Genomic DNA, 21,412 nt, shown 5'->3' with positions numbered 1-21,412 from the left:
CCCATCCCATCCCATCGGGAATCCTCGACCTAGTCAAAAATTTACCTGCAAGTTGATGAAGTTTCTTATCAGATTTTATTTAGCCTCTGCCTCTTAAAAGTATCTCCAACTTGAACAGATCTGGTATTTAGCTATTTGTGTGTGTGTGTGTGTGGGGGGGGTGTTTTCCATCATTTACTTTCTCTGGGATTTGTAATGGGGACGTCACTAAGAAGGCACTGCCTCACCCAGTCAGACCAGAAGCTGGAGGGCAGGACTGGTGGGAGCCTTGTGCAGCCTCGTAGGGCAACACCCAGAAGGCTGGAGTGGACTAGGGAGGGTGTCTGGCTGCTCCCAAGAGTCACAGCAGAAGTCCCTCCCCTGGAGCAGGACACCCACATGGTTCCCCCTTGGGCACATGGTGGTCCTCACCTGGGGGTAATTTTCCCGGGAGACATTTCCCACCATCTAGAGACAGTCTGAGCTATCAGGTCGGGAGGTGGAGGAAGGAGTAGTGTTTGCCACCAGCATCTAATGGGCCAAGGCCAGGGAGGCTGCTCAATGCAGGACCAGCCCCACCACACAAAGAGCTCGTCTCCTTGTGCAGGAGTCCAGGATCTTGGTTGAATTGATCAGAAATGGTATGTGATTTTAAAAATAGCAACAGGGAGGAGAGTGTCGTGTTTCTCATCTCCCTCATCCTGCAGGGCCCAGGAGGAGCCAGCACATGTGAATCCCACCCAGACCTGCCCACTTCTACTCCTTGTGGCACCCCAGATTCGTGGTGTCATTTCAGTAGAATTAAGTGGAACAACGCAAGAATTATATAATTAATAGAACCTCTGGTCTGAATTTAGAAGGAATTGCCAAACAAAAAATATCATCCCCCACCAAAAAGAAAAAGGATTATATATATGAAATTTTAGGGATGCAGATAAAGTAGGCAAATGTCTTTTGATCTGATTACTTCACGTAGAGCCTACATCTCCACTGTTAGGGCAGGAGAAATTTGATGTAGTATTTTGGTGTCTTCATTTAAATCTCCTCCTAGGTTTCATTAATCTGCTGATAGGAACTCATTAATACTGAGATATTGTTTCATGGGACTATTTCATGATGGTTATAGGATGCTTGATAATAAATGAGTTTTCCTTCTTTAGTATGGTGGAGTAAGCAACACACACACACACACACACACACACACACACATTATGTGCCCCAATCTTCAAAGAACTCAGCACTTGAACATCTCTTCCAACAGGGTATTGGCGGCTTTCCATGGCAGGTCAGATAGTAGATGTTTTTGCTTTTGCAGGTCACGTGTTCTCTGTCGCAACGGGTGAGCTGTGCTGTAGCCACACATGAGCAGCCGTAGAAGACATGTAATGAACAGCTTGGCTGGGTTCCAGTAAAACTTTATCTACTAAACCAGGCCCTAGGCGGGACTCGGCCCACGAGGGCTGTTTGCCTGCCCCTGATTTACGACACAGTTCCTGAAAATTATGCTTGTAGGCAAAGGGAATAGGAGAAAGTTCAGAGCAGCAAGGCATTGTCAAATGTGGGCTGCAGTCCTCACTGACTTGCAGTCAGGAGCCTTTGAACAATTTAATGTTGATCCTAGGAGGACCAAGAGGCACGTGGGAATGAGACTTAAAGGTTAAGTATGCATTTGGAGGAAAGAGAGGAAGTGCCGTCACGTTGGTGGGTGATCTGATCTTGTTGCCGTCCTTTCTTCACGCTGCCTTTGACTCAGAAACGCTGTCCTTCACTCCTCACAGGCTGAGACGGAAGGAGAGGTCAGTGGGTCCTGAGGGGGCCTGGACACCGTGCCCACCTATGTCAGTGGCCATGGGCAGAGGCCAGTCAGGTTCTGCAGGTCAGGAGCTTGCTTCTACTGGGAGACACACTGGCACAGAGCTGGAGGGTCACCACACCCTACTAGCCACCCCTGCATGACACCGGCTGCTCCAGCGTAAGGCGCCTCTACACTGACAGGTGGGCACCATGAAGTTCCCTTTCACGGATGTGCAGAGGGAGGCCCCGGGAAGCTGAGAGGTCAACACCAGGACTTGGTGGAGGTTCCGGGGCCTGCGTGCCTAGCTTCTCCCTCCTGCCCTGTCCACTTGTGAAGTCTCTCCCTTCCTCTTTTATTATGTTAACTGATCCAGAACATAAAACTGGCTCTTGTAGCCATTCATGAGTGTACAGTTGAGTGGCACCAAACGCGTTCACGTGTGATGCAGCAGCCGCCTGCAGAGCCCCTCCTGTCAGACGGAAACTCTGTCCCCGGCACAGTAACGCCCTGGCCCCTTCCCAGCCCCCAGAGGCCTCCCTTCTACTTTCCGTGTCTGGGAATCTGACTGCTCTGGGTAGCTCGGCTCCTTGGCCCATGGTCTTTTGTGACTAGTTGTTTCCTTGGCACAGTGTCCTCCAGGTCCAGCCCATGCTTAGAGGTTCCCGTCCTCTCTGTGTGTGGACCACACGTGGTTGGCCCAGGGGCCTCCGTGAGCCTGTGGGCTGCCTCCACCCACCACCGGGACTCTGAGAGCCTCCGGCCCCCCTGCCTCCCCAGGGCCCAGCAGCTCCCCCGGCACCAGCTCACCTGCCCCTCCTGTCTGTGCTCCTCCTCCCTGGCTCCCCCCCACCCCGCCTCCACCCCACACCACACCTGCTGCTCTGGGATCTTTCTCAAGGTCCCTCTCCAATCTGCCCCTCTCCCTCACTCATAAACCTGCAGGGGCTCCCCACTCCCCACAAAAGGAAGTCCCAACGCCTCCGGGGGGGCCTCAGGCCCTTCACGTTCCAGCCCCCGCCCCACCCCTGCCCTATGTGTCCATCCTGCCCCCAGCCTCAAGTAGGACATCTGCCCCACCCCCAGACATCATCCTTCAGTAACAACCAAACATGTCATGGGAGTCTCCCCCAGCCCCTCCCCAGCGAGGTGGGCCATCTCCTGGGCACTCGGGCCACACCCTAGCATGCTGGCCACCTGAGTGGGCAAATGCAAATCTGCAGGTTGTTTACTTAGGACAGGGAGAGAGTGCAGGGCTCCTTTTTCAGCAGGTTCCATCATGACCCACAGGGACTCCTCCTATCTGGAAGTCGCTCAGCATTGCCCACGGACTCCCAGCCTCCCATGGCTGAGGGGCCTTCCTGGGCTCTGACTCCTGTGGCCAGAAAGAGTTTCAGACAGAAAGGCACGGAAAGCCATCCCCGCACATAGCAACTGTCCTCCACTAAGACTACAAGTGGCCTCTGGGTGGACCCAAGGAAGGCGGACAGCAAGTCAGCAGCCTCTGCTGGGACTGGGACGGTACCAGCTGGTTCCAGGTTCCCATCCAGAGTGTCTGCTTCTCCCACAGCACTCTGAGCTCCTTGACCCCAGCCCTGCAGGCTGGGGTGTCCAGAAAATCTAACAAATGGATCCATGACAGATCTGTGGGGACGAGACCCAAGCCAACTCTTTGCAGAGAGGGAGGCTGGAGAGGTGGCCGCTCCCAGCAGAACGCAGTGGCAGGGGCCAGGCAGGAGCAGTGGCCAAGGTCGACCTCGGCACTCCACGCTGGCCCATCCCGCCTGCCTCCTGCCTGGTCCTTCTGCCCGTTCACCTTCCTGCCCTCCCCTCTGCTGGCTCTGAAGGCAGCGCACCTTACCTAGCAACCGTTGCTACCGAGAGCCAACTTCCCTGGTACTCCAACAATAACGTGCCACGCTCTGACTGTCACTCCCAGATACTGCGAGGAAGAGCGGGTTTATTTCAAGGCCAGGCGGGGAGAGGACCTGGGTGTTCAACACTGGAGTTGTGGCGTACTCCACTCAACCAGACGGCGAGTCGTCGTCAAGAGAGAGGAGGAACCCATGGTCTCCAGCCTGCCCCGTGCCTGTTTACAATCCCTGTGGCTCCCTGTTCCCATTCAGCTGGGTCAACAAGTGCCTGTAAATTCCTCCCCAAAGGGAAATCATAACGGCGGCAGCAGCCCCAGAAAGGACAAACGACTTGAGTGTGGAAGGACAGTTGCCAAGTATTCAAAGTGCTCATGTTGCACCAGAGAAAAAATCAGATAAGAACAATAAACCCGGTGTGTGCCTATTTCCTTAAATATGTCTCTCATTCTGTGGTTCCTCTCGGTTCTGGGTGTAATGAGTCCAGCCATGTGTGAGGGTCACAGAGCGGCAGCCTACAGAGCTGCTTGGACGGGGAAGCACACCACCTGTGCCGTCCTCCAGGAGCTCCACCAGAGAGCACTGACACGATTGATTTTCCTACTAGCCTAGGTGCCAGATCATTCCTCCCCTGCGGCCAGCCTGTTTGCCTTGTCTAGGTCCCTCTGCTGTGAGTCACTGAGCAGGCTCATCCAGGAGGAGGGCAGGAGCCAGGGGCACCTCTTGTACCACAATGGTCAGGGGGCGGGAGGACGGCCCGCTGTCGCTCATTCCCCTCGTGGCTGGCGACTCCGTGGTTAAACGCCCCTGGTTCCTGAAGACAGGTTGGCTGGGTCAACCCGGGAGCCACGCCCATTTGGACAGTGTGTGGGCCCTCGGGGGGATGAAGAGGCACACGGCTCAGCAGCATGGAGCAGGCCAAGGACCTCCTGAGACCACCTCTTGGCACACAAAAAAGTTGAGCCCCAAACACTAACAAGGCAGGAAAAGGACTTGGCTGGCCTTTGTTTCTGGAAAGATCCTGGCAGGGTCTTTTCCTGTCCTCTGAGATGAGATTCCTTTATCATTCAGATGGGAAATGAGATCAAACATCTGCTCTGGGCGGACCCTGCCTGGAACCCCTGCCTTCAAGGCGCTCCTACTGCTGAACTCTTGCTGCTGGAGGAGGAGCTAGTGGAGATGATGTGGCATCCTGGTGGCCCGAGGTTGAAATTCCCAGGAGGCAGATTAGGCCGTCAGGAGCATCGAGGGAATCCACGGTCGGGTCAGAGCCGTGGTGTTCAAGAAGGAGGTGAACTTCTTCATCATCTTGTTATTTCTGGCCTTATTTCCAATTGTTTTCCTAAACCTCTAGGAGGAAATTCTGTTTTCTCTTTAGAGCTGCTTACATTAAATCCACTTGACTTCCTGTCTGAGGCCGGCTTCTTCTCCAGAGAACCAGTGGCCCCTTGTTTCTAAGCTGAGGGGATTTGGGAAGATCTACTTTATGGCTTGGGCAGAGGGTTTGTAGGAATTTATGTTTGGGTGACTCTGCTCAGCTGGCTGTGTTCTCATCAAAGCATTTGCTGACACCAGAGACATTTCTCAGGATCTGCATGGGACGCTTTAGGCAAAAAAAAAAAAAAAATAGAAAGAAAGAAAAAAGGAAAAAAGAGAGGCACTGAGGGTGCTCAATATTTTGCTAGTAATGTTAAATGTCACCCTTTGGGAAGCACCTACTGTGTGCCACAATCCTGTGGGTGGTTCCTGTGCTGGCCTCCTGGACTCCCTGGGCTCGCAACGTGAGGCCTTCTTTACAGCGCAAAGTACAGAGAGGTGAAGTACTTGGGTTGGGTCTGAAACGGGGAGAGGGCCAGGGACCAAATCCAGGGCTGAGAAGAGCTGCCCCTGGTCCCCACATCACACCGCCCCTAGAGAAGGTCAGAGCAGCCGGCAGTGGAGGCCCTCACTCCTGGGTGGCTAGAGCCACACAGACGCAGCCCATTTGTCTTAGAATGTGTGCCCTTCTTCTAAAGCACAGACATTTTTCAAAAGCTAATAAAAAATCAATTTTGCCAGCCCCTTGGACTTGACGGAAGACTACTCAAGATGTCCCTGAAACCAAGGCCAGTTCTATCAAAGGGACAGGTCCCCGCTTGGGGACCATCTTAGCTGGACCTCTCAGGTGACGGTCCAGGGTTGGGGACCATCTTCACTGGACCTCTGAGTTCTATCAAAGTGACAGGTCCAGGCTTGGGGACCATCTTAGCTGGACCTCTGTACTATGGGCAGAGACCCGAGAGAGGGCCTGGGGGTCAAAATGAGCCACAGTGGTGTCCTGTCCAGATGCAGCACAGTGAACCAGAGCCAGCTCCAGCGTGTCCTCCTGCCCCATGCAGAGTCCCAGAGAGAGCAAACACAGTGGGACTTCCTTAAGGTTCCTCTGAGAAAGGGCACAAGGGAAGGACAGATGACCCAAATGTGAGCCCCTCATACCTCAGTACACAGTGTGGCCTCACCAGCTTGCCTAGTTAGGAAGTCACTGGCTTATCTACTGCAATTTAACTACAGAAACCCCCCGCCGTCTTTCGCAGTCAGTGAGAAAGAACCAGACTTTCATGTGAATTGGCAATTCCAGGGCAGCCTCTGGGCTCTCAAAGCAAGCACTCTCCAGAGTCAAGTTGAGACAGGTGGCCTGTCCACAGCGTCCTGGAATCTCCTGTCAATGTGCTCCACTGATGTCCAAGACACTTCTTTCAAAGCTCATCCTAGGTCTTTGTCAAAAACATTTTTGCAGATGCTAAGATTTTGGGATTCCCCACCTCCCCTGACCAGCAAATGACCTCATTGGTTAGAATCAGCCCAATGCGAATAAAGTCCACATCAGCGCCTGTTTTCCAACCACTTTGTGTGCAATGGACTCAACACTTCGTTGAGCCTCCAAAGAATTGGAGAAGTCATAAAGACATAAAGACTTAGTCATTTAAACATAAAGATATTCCACTTCTCCAGGTCACTCACATGGGTCTCTAGCAAATTCACCAAGTGAACAGCTACAAATACCTCTTTTATACATAAAGCATGGGCTAATTTTTTCTCTGTGGAATGCACGGGTTTTTGTTCCATGAGTTGCAAGAGACAGAGACAGAACTCTCTACACCAAGTGTGATACCATTCTTAAATGGGCAAATGTGACACTCCACAGTTGTTATGATTTAGGGTTGTTCTTACAGAGGCACCTCAGCTGGGAGCCAAGCAGCCTGTAGAGTCAGCTTCCGAGCCATGGCAACGCATCCCCCACTCCCAGCGCTCAGCCGTCAAAGTCCTTGTCAGGTACCAGTTCATAAACATGAAACACCAGCCCTCCTATTTTTGCAGCCTTTCGCAGTTAGCCGACTACTTGTTTGCAATAACATCGTCAAGGAGAGCCTTTGAAGATCGGATTCTGTGGCACTTACCAAGAAATAAATTGTTGACTTTCCTTTCATTTTTGCCTAAGGACTGACTGAATACAACTCAGATCCAACTGTAACCTTTTTAAGGAAGGCAAAATTGAGACAGAAAGGCCAGGACTTTTCTCCAAGTGGAAACGGAGATGTATTATTTAAGTAACTGCCTAAATGTTGCTATTGAGGCTTTATAAAGACTAATCGGGCTTTGAAAAAAAAAATCCACAGATTCCGTACCAATTCTTGTGTTTCTCCTGGGTGAAGTACCGATCTATGAGTCAGATGTGACCACTGCATGCTGCCCAGGGTCCAGAGACTTGTCACAAATAAGAGGATCTGGGAAAGATTTTGGTGTCATGATGCTGGATTGTAAGGCTGGGGGATGGAGGAGGCGGGATTTTGAAGATAACTTTGGAGAAAAATTGAGCATGCCTTACAACTAAATCCTTTGTGTTGTTTCCAAGATGAAAACCATGAACCTGTCAAAATGGAGCTCAGCTTAGCAATGGGGTCAGTGAGAGCTGGGACTAACCATGTGCCCCAGAGACAGCCGGAGTACAGAAGCCACAGTGGTATTTGTAGTAGGAATTTATTTTCAGATTGGTGGGGAGAAGAATAAATAAGGGTCAGTGGTAGCCATCGAGTTTTGACCTGTAAATATCTTTTAAGGAATCAGATAATCAGATTTTCTGTGACTTGGTACTTTGAAATTGTCGTCAAGGCCTCATTACAGAAAAAGAAGGCAAGTGTTGGAATAAAATAATGGCCTCAGAACAAGGCTCCAAATTTTCATTGCCTCAATGCACAAAGTCGTACAAACCACATTTGAGGAGATGGTGTTCACTCTCTGAGGACTTACAAAGAGCTGTAGATTTCTTCTGTCAGCATACAGCTGAAGCAAGATAGAAACTGGTTTTTCCTTTAAAAAAATTCCCCCTTGGAAACAGCTACCTTTGCGCGGCTTTTTGTACACATTCAGGCACAAGGTAGAGACACTGGCTGAGCCTTCTCTGCCCGCAGGGCACCCTGCATTCCCGAACACACCAAAGGAACCCAGAGACGTCGTCAGATACACATCTTTCTAAAGTTTAGCGACACACGTACTAGGACTGCTTTTGTAAAATCTCTTTTTAAAATATCAGTGCCAAAAGATAATTTCAGCTTTGCTACATCCCTAGAGACGCAAGCATTCTTCAAATTGCAATATTGCTTTTCTGTTTGTACAGAACAGAATCGTGCCCCCACCACCAATTCATGCCTATGGACATGACTTGCTTTGGAGCTAGGGTCATCACGGAGGTGATTAGTTAAGGTGAGGTCGTATTGGATTAGGTTGGGTCCTAATTTCAGTGACTAATGTCCTCATAAGTTGTGGGGACAGAGACAGATGGAAGAAGCACTCCGGTCAACAGAGCCAGAGATGAGAGCAACAGAACACCAAGCCAACAAACGCCAAGGGTGGCAGCAACGAGCAGAGTGTAGGGAGAGGCCAGGAAGATGCCGCCCTCACACCCTCCACGGAGCATGGCCTTGCCCACGCCGTGACCTTATTTCTCAAATTACCACTGGGTTCATGGTAATTTATCACAGCAACTCTAGGAAACTAACACACTGCTGAAGATAGGCCTGTTATTGACGTGCTTTATCCTCGTCCTCATATTGTACAGAGAAACAAAAGCATGGAGTGGCCAACCCACCCGAGCTGTGTAGGGAATCCCCTGGGAGATGTTTTGAATCCCATTGCCAAGCTGTACCTCACCCCAATGAGTGACACCGACGTGGGCATCGTTTAGCTCTCCCTGGATAATTCCAGGGCGCAGCGAGGATGCCAAGGCCGCTCATGTTTGGGAGGCCGCTATGGCTCTCCCCGACCACAGGATCTCAGGCTGAGCCCCATGTTGACTTCATTTCTGGCTTTGTTACCTCCTCCCACCTAGTCCTTGGGCAAGTCATTTAAGTTATCGAATATTGACTTTCTCAAATTGAAAATGAGGTTGCAGTGATTAATCTTTTTAAGTATATTAACATCTAAAAATGCCTTACTTGGTGTAGACATCAATGAGCCATGCTTTCCTTATATTCTCCCGATGCACAGAGGCAATTCAGCAGACGGGCGCAAAGCCGGGCTCTGCCGTGAGCTGGACCCCCTCCCCAACTAGCTGCAAGGCCACAGGGACTTCTCAGTGCTGTTTCCTTATCTAGGAAGCAGGGTCTCTGTGAGTCATTATGAAGTTTACACAGGGAAGCAAGATAATTGGATCCGGGTAAGCACTCGCAATGTATCTGGCACATTTAAGCACCCAATAAATGTTAGCTCCTGTGATAGGCAGGATCTGATAACAGCACAGCCTTCCCCTGGATACCAGGAGCTCTGCATGGAAATGTCAGCATTGCTTCTCTCCCCAGTGTGATAGGGATAGGTATGCAGAGCCAGATAAGACCAGCGGCCTGCAGGAGTGAGTCCTGAGCTCAGCTGAGAGGCCACTAAGCTTCAGGGGCTGGGACTGGAAGTCACTTCTTTTTTTATTCTCCATGCCAGGGCTCAATTTTCAAAAGGAAAGGTTTAAAAGCTGGCCGGGGAGGCGGGGAGGGCAGTGGCTGAGAGGCAGAGGCAAGAGGACCACAAATTCAAGGCCAGCCTCAGCAACTTAGTGAGACCCTAAGCAAGTCAGGGAGACCCTAAAAAATAAAACGAGCTGGGGATGCAGCTCAGTGGTTAAGCTCCCCTAGGTTCAATCCCAGGTACCAAAACAAATAAATAAATACTGACTACCATGGAACCCTCTCTCATTAAAAAAAAAAAAAAAAAAAAATTGTAATTGTCTGAATATTATAAAGTGATAGGCAAAATGGGTGTTGTGTTTGACCAACAAGCCCAGCACTTTAATGGTTAACACTATTTTGAGTTAGAATTCACACAAATCTGGCATTGACAGAAAGGAATCGGATCCATTTCTCTGGAGCAAGGGACAATCCTGGGAATTTTTTCAAGAAGTTTCAGGCCAATGGCATGTGAGAACGCCATGGGACTGCAGCCGGAAGCTGGACGGGGGACACTGGCAGCTTGCCCACCAGTTGTAAAACTCAGGGAATAGCCCTATCTGGGAACGTAAACTGATACCCCCTCTCTAGTGGGAAATTATGTAATGCAGATTAATAGTCTCAGAACGCTCAGTGATCACATTTCTAGGACTCTATCCTGAGGAAGTACAATTACAATCCCCTTTTCTGGGCTTTTGGGACCAGCAATTGGACAATCCAGTCAATCCACTGAAAGGTCTGTTAAGTGGGGAATTGGTACACGGGGGCACAAGCAGACCGTTATATTTCATCTTCAGTTAGAGTAGGAAAATGTGAATTCCCAGCCCAACTCTGTTGCAAAGGGCCTTTCTGAAAGCCACCTCTCTGGGAGTCTGAGCCGTCCTTATAAACCATGCCTACTCGAGGCCCAGTCTTAACTGTGCATCTTGGTTGCCCTAAAGTGGGGCACACACCTAGTGGTCTTTGCATTTCAATCTGTAAAGGAGACCCTTCCTGCATTTTACCATTTTGTTTTCTCCAACTGTTCCAACACCCGGCCCATTCCTGCTTTTGTAGCGATTGTATTCCTACTTCACTGAGGCTCACCAGAGCCTCCAACCTAGCTTTCACGAGGAGGACCGCCCTTTCTCTTATGCTTCCTAAGTTGGGATTCCAATCAATTTCATCACAGAAGTGACCGGCATGAACAGGTTTGGAAATGAACACAACTTGTAGTTAGCACACCCCTAACAGAGTGAAAGGCAGCCAGAGAGGGACCACACAGCGGCAGCTCGGCTCAGGAGCAAGACTTTCCTGTACTCAGATTGGTCATCATAGATTAATGTTCAAAAGTACTCAGTGGAATAGTAACCAATACTGGCAAAATAATAATCATTATATATGTATATACATATATGTGTGTGTGTATATATATATATGCAAACAGCATCAATTGATAGCGAAGAAATAGTTAAGTAGATGAGTGTGCACCCTGCGATGAAGTGATACACAGACACTGAAAACTATTTCAAAAGCTAATGTAATATGGGTAAGTCCTATAATTTATCATAATGCTCAATTCAGTAACGTTTTACCAAGCAAGAGAACATTTTGTGAATTTTATTTTGATTTTGTGTCTTCCTTATAAACTTCAGAGTGAGCCAGATCTTGGCCACTGGAATTGATGACCTCTTGAGCTCTTTGTTTGCTTTGACCTTGGTTTATGTGGTTCTGACATTATTTTTAAGAAAAAAACATATAGTGCAGGGAGTAAAGGGAAACCTATTTGACCTCGGTGGAGCCTCTTCCTTCTAGTGTGACTAGACCTTTGCTGGCCCCAATCCTCCTGCAGAAAACAGTCATCAGCTCAGTTAAACAGTAAATAAGACTCCCGTCCTGTGGCAGGGGACTCCAACTGGGTCCAGAGGGAAGTCGATATTTGGTTTTGGGTTTTGTTTTCTCAGGCATGAGTTGACTGAAGGGGGAAGTTGACAGATGATAGAAGAAGGGTGACAAGGGGTGAAACCCCTATTTGTACAGATCTTTTAGCCAGAAGGCAAGTTAAAGCTGTTACCCCACAAATCACTACATTTCTACAAAAATCTCCAAGATTTTCTGGCCCAGAGAACCTGAGGACACAGTTCAAGACAACCAGGGTACTGGAGAGCGAGGATATGATTCTGGAAGAGAGAGAAGGTACTGACTCCCGAAGCCTGTGTGTGAGCGTGGAGGCCAGGGCTACAGATCAGGAGTCAACCTAAGATGTCATCTGCTCCGAGAAACTTCTTAGTTTGAGTTCAACCAAGGAAGAGTTTTTACGAAGGCAATATTCTTCAAAGAAATATAACAGAATCCAGATGGCATTCCCAATGTCCAGGATCCAATCTAAAATTACACAACATGGAAGAAACCAGAAAATATGACTTATCAACAAGAGAAAATGTAATAGATGGAGGCCATTCCCAAATGACCCAAATTTTAAAAATATCAAATAAAGATTTAAAAGCAAGTGCATAAATGAAAAGAAGCTCTCTATTCTTAGAAAGATGGGACTTGTCAGCGGAATAAATAGGAACAACAGAAAAGAATCAAAGGGAAATCCCAGAGCATCAAAAACAATGTCTGGATGATACTGTTATATTTGACACATATCATTATACATTTGTCCAAATCCACAGAATATAGAAAAAAAAGTGTAAAACCTGATGTGAACTATGGGCTTTGGTTAAGCATGTGTGGGTTCCTCAGTTGTAATCGATGCACCCTCTCGATGGGGGACGTTGACAGTGGGGGAGGCTGTGTGTTTGGGGGACCCAGGGGACCTGTGGGAAATCTCCATACTTTCTCCTTAGTTGTGAACCTAACACTGCTCTAAAATTCTAAGTCTTTTTAAAAAATATACAACATAGGAAATGCATTACTGTGTAGTTTTCATATCACCTCAGTTTGACAGAGGAGAGAGTTTGTGAACTTGAAAATACGCCAACAGAAATCATCCCAGCTGAAAAATACAAAGAAAGAGATTTTAAAACTTAACAAAGACCCAGAAACATATGCCACATTAACAATCAGTCCAGCATCAGGGTAACGGGGTGAGAGGAGAAGAGAGAGAGAATAGAATGGAAAACATTTGGAAAATAAAAGCTAGAAATTTCCCAAATTTGATAACAGATATACATTTAGAGATAAGAGAATTAGACTCTCAAGCAGAAAAAAGACAAGAAATATACACATAGTCACCTGCAGCCACAGTTCCAAATCAGAGGAAGAGAAACTCCTTTTTTTTTTTTCAGTACTGGGGATTGAACCAGGGGCACTGAACCACTGAGCCACCTCTGCAGACGTTTTACTGCATTTTATTTAGAGATGGGGTCTCTCTGAGTTGCTGAGGCTGCTTTGAACTCTTAATCCATGCCTCAGTCTCCTTGGGCCACAGTGCCCAGCTGAAGAGAGACTCTTGAAAAGGAATACTACACACAGGGAGCCAAGACAAGCGACCTGTCTGTCACCGTAGGAGCCCAGGACACACAGAGCAGTAACCCCAAGCTCCAAATCATTAAAAAAAAAAAAAAAAAACAGTGTTAAGTGTGTTTGGCCATATTAAAGCCATGATTTAAAACAGGGTCACTTTTATCTGACGTATTCTGGTGTAACAAATGAGAAACTTCCGTGTGCTAATAGTGCTCCTGAAATAAACAAAAAATGAGAACAACACTGTCTCTCATTCCAGGGGTTTTCCTTCCAAGAGACTGGATCAGAAAATGGTGAGAATTAAAGAGATTATGTTTTGGCTTTTATCCAAAGTGGGTAGAGTGGCCATGGTCCCCCTCCCCTCAGCCCTACATGTGATGGCTTGTTATGCTGACTGTGGTCAGGGAAGAGTGAGACTTCCCAGACCAGGACTTGAGGTCACCCTCCGGAATTGGCACACACCATTTGGGAGTTCACCATGGTGTATGGATAACTAATTAAGTAAATATGTAGATTATATGGCATGTTTTATTAAAGTAACCCTTATATCATGAAAAAAAAAGACAATGGGAATTCACTGACAGAAGATTTGAACCAAAAAAAAAAAAAATGCTACATGAGTTTCCATTTTTAGAAAATAAAATCACATGGAAATTCAAATCCACTTGAAAAAAAAGAGAATTATTAGAAATGGTGAGTATATGGAATATCTGCATAACTACAAAAACTATCTGTCTTAATTCATTAAAAATATGTGTAGCTATTCAAGTGAAAATCACAGCATTTCAGGTTGGAATTATAATGTGGATGTAATACATACAATAACTATGGGATAAAAGTGGGGGGACCAAGGGGCCACAGGATTAAGTCCAAGGAGAGCACAGCAAGTTGAGGACATTCACAGAAAGCATGAGCCATCCAGAGATGGATAGCTAAAAAGGCCAAGAGATAAACTGAAATGAAATTCTAAAAAGATTCATAAAAGCTAAAAGAAGCTTGAAAGGGAAAAATGGAGGAAGAAAGGCATGAACAACCAGAAAGTAAATGATGGTGGACAGAGCTACATCCAAGCACATAGAGTGCTCTGCTGTGAGCTGACTAGAGTCTTTAATTAAAAGGCAGAAAGAGAATGGATTAGAAAAAAGAAAAAAGATGGACACAAATCTAAGCCATCTACAGATCACATTTTTAAATATAAACATACAGATGGTTGAAAGCAAATGAGTGGAAAATACATCTATAATGAGAAGAGCTAGCATGAAAGGTCACAGTGACTATATTAATATATCAGACAAAACGGACTTCAAGAGTGGAGTGTTTATATCATACCAAAACTTGGAGAATTCTTTTCTGTTCAAATGCACATGATATAGTCATTAAGACATAGATAAGTTTCACTAGAATCAGACAAACCTGGTCTCTGACTCCAACAGAATTAGAAATTGAATCACAACGAAATATCCTGAAAATGCCAAATATTTGAAAATTAAACAATACACTTCTACATGATGCATGGGTCAAGAATAAGTCACAAAAGAAATTTGGAAATATTGGAACGGAACAATAATGGACATGCATATCAAAAATTGTGGAATTGAGGTACATCAGTGTGTAGAGGCAAAATAATCGCTTTAAATGTTTTCTTTGGAAAAGAAGACAGATCTAAATGATCCAAGGTTCCAGCTTAAGGCAGTAGGAAAAAATGAAGCAAAGCAGACGGAAAGAAATACTAAACATAAGAGCAAGTCAACGTGACATAAAACCAAAACTTCAAAATATCAATATGACCAATATAACCAAAGCTGCTTTTTTTTTTAATCCTCGTGCACCAGGGGACTGAACCCCAGGGAACTCTACCACTGAGCTACACCTCCTCAGCCCTTTCCAGTTTGAAACAGGGTCTGGCCACGTTGCCCAGGCTGGTCTTGAACTTGGGAGCCTACTGCCTCGTCTTCCCTGTGGCCGGGATCACGGATCACGGGGTGCTCCACCATGCCCAACCCAGAGCGAGTTCTTGAAAGATGAAGACACCTGAAGCACCACTAGCATTTCTGATCAAGAGAACAGAGAAGGCTCAAACCAGCACAGTCAAGAATGAGACAGGAGACATGGCTGCAGACTCCAAGGGGATTAAAATATAATCATACACGACGTGAACTTCAACAGACTTGGTGACGAAGATGAAATGGACAGATTTTTCAGAATATAAAATCTCAATGATTTCAGATCAGTAACGTCATGAGTTGGTCCAATGCTCACAAAGGCCACTTCGGGGCCACTCATGGCTTCACTAGTCAATTCCATCCACTTGGATGAAGTAGTTACACCAACCACATAAAATGCTTCCAAAAATGGGGAGCGGCCCTTCTCTGCTGTTTCCTGCAACCATTAAAACAAAACAAATCACAGACCAGCGTTGATTGTGGATACAGATGAAAAATATTAGTAGATAATACAGAATTCAGGAATAGGAAGGAGGATTATGACAGAGGGGCGTATCCCAGAGCCTAAGGCTGAACTGACACTCAGAAAACCAAGCAATTCACAGCATTAACAGACGGAGGACAATTCATTGAATCATCTCGATAGGTGTAGAAGAATAAACATTTAGCAAACTCAAAGCCTATGCATCATAAAACTAGAAATAATATCATATACACGTAACATCATATTTCATGGTGATAGAACAAAGTTTTCCCCACAGAGATTGGGAGCAAGGCAAGGGTGTTCTCTCTTACCATTCCTAATCAACACTGCTCTGGAGGGCCCAGCAGGGCCGAGAGAACCACAAATAAATAAATAAGATCATCCATTCTGTAGAGGAAGAAGCCAGACTCTCTTTACAAATCATATGACTGTTTCCATAGAAAATCTGAGGAAATCAACAAAATCACTACTAGAACTAAGAATTGAATTTATCAAGGTCCTAGGATATAAGGTAAACACACAAAAATTATTGGGACAAATGATTGAAAAATAAATTTTAAAGTAAATCCATTTATAATACCACCAAAAAATACAAAATACTTAGGGATAAATTTGACCAACTATGTTTCGGATTGGTGCACAGAAATCTACAAAGCATCTTGAAAGAAACTGAGGTCATAAACAAGTGGACCATGATGTGCTGTCCAGTGGTCAGAAGACCCGAGATGGCTAAGGGTCAACCCTGCCACTGACCGCAGATTCAGCACGATTCCAACTTCAGTGCTAGAACCCACTGGGAGCAGTCGACCAGCTCATTCTGAACAGTGTGAAGAAATGCAGAAAGCCTATCATGCCACCACTCACGACTGTGGTCACCAAACACGTGTGGCTGCTTATAAAGTTAAAAACTCAGTTCCTTGTTACAGAAATCACCTCGTAAGGACTGAACACCAGCATGTGGCTGGTGGCGACCCTTCCCAGACACTGCATACAGATATAATTTTTTAATCATTGCAGAAGTTTTAGTGGTCAGAGCTGACCTCAAATATGAAAGCAATCTCAAAAAAAAAAAAAGACAAAATTAAAGAACTTTTACTACCTGACTTTCAAAATCTGCTTTAAAGTTGCAGCAATCAGACCTCGTGGCACTTGCTTAAGAAAAGTCAGTTTCTGGCTTGAGAATTGGCAAAGGGTTCTTTAACAAGCCATACGGAACAATACCATGAAGACAAACATGGAAAATCAGACTTCACTAAAATTAAAATCTTCTGCTCATCAAAGGGCAGGACAAGGAAAATTCATAGGCAAGCCACAGTCTGAGAGAAAGTATTTGTTTAACAGATTTCTGGCACAGGACTGGTATACAGGATACGCTAAGAACCCCTCCAACTCAACAGTAAAGCATAAACAAGCACTCTCCGCCAAAAACGGAGGAGGCAAAGGTTTTAGAAAGAGACTTTCCAAACCCAGATATGCAAATATCTAATAAGCAAGCAAACCAACAAACAAAAAATACTCACCATCATTAGAAACCAAGAACAGGAAAATTAAAACTGTATCGCTATCTGAATGCACACCTATGAGCACAGCTAAAATGGGGAAGGAGGAAATGTCAAGAGGAAGAAGGCAACCAGAATGTAAGGTGATGTGGATGCCTTCGACAATACCTGGCAGTTTCCTAAGAAAACAAATGCACACCTACCCTACAATCTAGGGACTCCACGACTGGGTATCTGCCCGGGAGACATTAAAAATCTATCTATCTATCTATCTATCTATCTATATATATATATATTCATTCTCAAAATGGGGTATGCAAAAAAACTTCAGTGCATATATGACCTAAAACTAGAAACTCCTCCATGGGTTCATCAACCAGAAAATGGGTAAACAAATCATGATATATTCACACAACAGGAAAAACTCAGCAACAAAAAGGACCAAACTATCCAACTAGTGAGCTACACACAGAGACAAGCAAATCTCAGAAATATGCTGAGTGAAATAAAGTCCATACTGTATGATCCTATTTATATGAACTTCTAGAACAGGCAAAATTAATTGATAGTGTAAACCTGGGTTGATTTTTACCTCTAGTTGTCTGAGGATGTGAGCTGACGGGAAGAAGCGCAGAGAACCTTTCTAGGTAATGGCATCGTTTTCTATGTGGGTGGGGGGATGGGTTGCAAAGAAACAAATTTGTCAAAACTCAGTGTTTTCTGCTCTTGCATGACAAATGGCCACAGACTCAGAGGCTTAACCGGCTCGCACGTGTCACCTTGCAGCTCTTCCTGGTCGGACATCCACACACTACATCCTGCCCCTCTTCCTGGGATCAGGGCTGCCATATACCCGACCCCACAGAAGCTATCTTGTCCCCTCAAGAATGACTGGGCAGGAATCTTCTTCCAAACTCCCCTGAGTTGTCAGAAGTCATTCCTTTTGTCTAGCAGGCTGCAGGCAGTAGCTGTCTGCTATCATCTGGAGACCACCCTCAGTTCCCACAAGGAGCCCCCAGGCCTTTGCCTCAGGCTCAAAAGAGTGTCTGGTCCTGTCTGCCCTGGAGATGCCCAGGACACTGCTCTCCAGCCTCTGGAGACCCTCTGGTTCTCTGAGGGGGCTGTGGAATGCGCCCTCCTAGGAGACCTCTTGAGAGACTGAATGCTCTGAAATTTCAATCTTTGGGTTTTGGGCAAAAGGTTGTAGGTCCCACCCTCAGATTCTTCTCCAAACCACACTATCTTAATTTGAGTATCTGTTGCCAAATGCAGAGGCTCAGAGCCTTCAAAATCATCCCATCCTAGTTTCTTTCTGTTTAAGATCCTCTTGATTTAGCCAGGCACAATGGCACACACCTGAGATCCCAGCTCCCGGGGAGACAGCCGCAGGGGGATCACAAGTTCAAGGTGGACTTGGGCAATTTAGCAAGACACTGTCTCAAAGTAAAAAAACTAAAAAGGGCTGGTGGTTTACTCAGCAGAGTGCCCAGGGGTTCAATCCCCAGTAATGGGGGAAAAAAAGTTCTCTTGATTTCTCTCTCTCTTCACATTTTACTATCAACAGCTGAAGAAACCAGAGAATACCATCAGCGCTGCTGGGAATTCTCCTCAGCTAAATAACCAAAATTGTCACCTACAAGTTCTGCTTCCCACATAACTTCAGGGGACAATGTTGCCCAGCTTTCTGCCACTATATGTCCAGGATCCCCTCCCCTGCTTCCCTCACCTGCAGCCGCCACCCCCCAAATCCACGGAGACGACAGCCTTCTCTCTCCTGCCTCTTGGGGAAGTTTTGAAACCACCCACGCACCGTGCTGAGGTACCTGCTACAGCTCACCCACTTCTAGGCATCGATACTGAGCCCCTGCTGACCGTCCAGATGAGAAGGCAGAGGATCCAGTGAAGGCACACCTGGACTTCCCGTCACAGAAACTCACATAAAACCTGTATTGCTTTAAGCTTCTGGTTGGTGGGAATTCGTTACAAAGCAACAGAAGATGAGTAGCCTGGGGAGGAGACCATGGCCAGGCTCCTCGTGCGACCTTGAGAATGACTTCCAGAATCCATGCATGAGCCCGAGAGCCATTGCTGAAATCCACCCCAACGTTACTGTACCTTGGAAATGTTTCATAATACAGAATCAGAAAAACAAAGTTGCATTTATTAAAAATAGCACAGACCCCGTGGTTATTGTTGAATAATGAGACTTACCTATTTCTTTATGCCTTTCAGCCTTGTCCCTTTACCACAATAAGCATGAGTCAGGAGCTGAGAAAATCTATTTAACTGATCAAGTAGCAGTGCATAGGGCTAAATACCAGCCCGGTACTGTCTTCCCATGAATCAGTGTCTGGGGATCAGAACACATGCCCCAGAAACATTCCCGATTCTCCCAAGAGCCAGCTGTGGGCTGGTCACTTGTGGGTTCCCCTAAACCCTCTGAGGTCACGTGCTTTCCAAATGCATCACTCCTGAGCGTAAGGGCACACAAGAGCACCCCAGGTGACCTGTGATGTCCTAACTACTCCTGATGTTCTAGGTTCCACTCTCAGAGGCACTAACATTTCTGAGTTTGGTTTTTAAAACAACACTAAGTTCATAGTAACCTCTGTGATTCAAGTTCCACCATAAAAATCAGTGCTCTGCAGAACCGCAGGGCTCAAGGCTCCATAAACAATGTACCTCGTAGACCTGTTAGCCATGCTCTCGTGGGTGAATTAATTGGACAGCATTATTTAGACCGTGTCATACCCAGCTAATAAAATCAACAGATGATTGGGGAATGAGGTAGCTGGAGTGTGCAGGCCTAGACATTGTTGGTTTGTTTTCCCTTTTTAAAAGAGGAAATCGTTCTGACCAGTCAAGCACATCATGAAGGCATTCGTGTTTAATAAGTGGGTCCTGAAATATGGAAGAGACTTCCAAGGCCACCTGTCCTGTTATTAGATGGCCTATGCCCCTTCAATGTGTGATAGTCATGTTTTCTGAAAGCAGAATAGAGAAAAGAAGGGAAAATAAATACACCACACCACCATCAATTAAAACAGCACCACACATAACTCTGGGCTCACACAACTAATAATTCAAATCACCACTTATTAGCTAGACACTAGCACAGTAGCAGAGAGGTAAGATACCTCTGCCCCAAGAGCTCACGGTGAGAGCAGAGCAGATGAGGGTGCAGGCTGCCAGTCTGTTCCACTCCGACCCAGACGGCCCAGGGCTTCACAGAGATGGCAGAAATTAGTAGGCAAGAAAGCCAAGATCCTTAAATGACGGGTTGAAGCCAAGGGAGAGCCTTAAATATCCTCTTTAATTGTGGGGTAAAACAATCACAACCACGATGATGCTGTTTGAGGTTTTAACAATTACCTGACTGCCCTGGGCTGGAGAGCAAGCTCGAACCACAGCTCGCAGTTTGGGGCAAATAAAGCCTCTTGGGACACAGAAAATTCGATGAGGATAGCGGACCGATGAGGAACCCGTCAGGGGGGATTCAACCCTCTCACCCGGCACTCTTGGCATAAAATGTGTGTGTGATGTACTGCATAAGCATCTCTCTCACACACACACACACCACAACCACACAACACATCTGCGAGTCGATCACTACAGATCTTCAGCTGAACAATCCCATAGTTTGTTAATCAGCTCAACTCAGACTTCTTATTCTCCTATCAAGTGGCCTTTTGTTTGCTTCTCTTGTCTGATTGCCCTGGGATCAACCTCCAGGACAATAACAAATAGAAACAGTCAAAGAACACACCTGTGTCTCGCTCCTGCCTCCAGGACACCACGCTCGGGAAACTCCTCAACTCCTCATTTGCCAACAGGACTTTTTTTTGCTCCCTTGTTCCTTTTCCTTTTGGAATGGATACAGGATTTTTGCTAAAAGCTTTTGCAGTGGAGAGAAAGAGGGCATCCACTGAAGTGACCAGACAGTTTGGTCCTTGTGTGTTGCGTGGATCAACTTTCTAGTGTGAAACCAATATAAAGCACATGTGGCCATGACTGGCTAGCTTTGTTGCAAATTGCTTGATACAATTTGCTAGAATTTTGGTTACCATTTTTGCATCTATGTTCATGAAGGACACTGGTCTATAATTCCCTTTTCTAATGTCTCTATCTTATTTTGGGATCGGGATGGTAGTAGCCCCATGAGATGAGTTTTCCCCACCATTTTGGTGTTTTAGAGATGTTTGTGTAGCACTGGTATTATTCCTTCCTTCCATATTGGTAAAATCCGCCTGTAAAGCCATTTCCACTTGACATTTTCCTTGTGGGAAATCATTTAATTACAAATTCGATTTCTGTAATGGATTAGGGCTAATGAGTTATCTAATTTTTAATTAGTGAGCACTGGTAATTCATGTCTTTCAAGGTGCTGGTCCATTACATCTAAATTAAAGGCTCACGGGCATACTG

Source organism: Marmota flaviventris, chromosome 2, assembly GCF_047511675.1.
Source record: "Marmota flaviventris isolate mMarFla1 chromosome 2, mMarFla1.hap1, whole genome shotgun sequence".
Classification (NCBI taxonomy): Eukaryota; Metazoa; Chordata; class Mammalia; order Rodentia; family Sciuridae; genus Marmota; species Marmota flaviventris.
The sequence above is the reverse complement of the archived record's forward strand: the minus strand, read 5'-3'. Positions refer to the sequence as shown.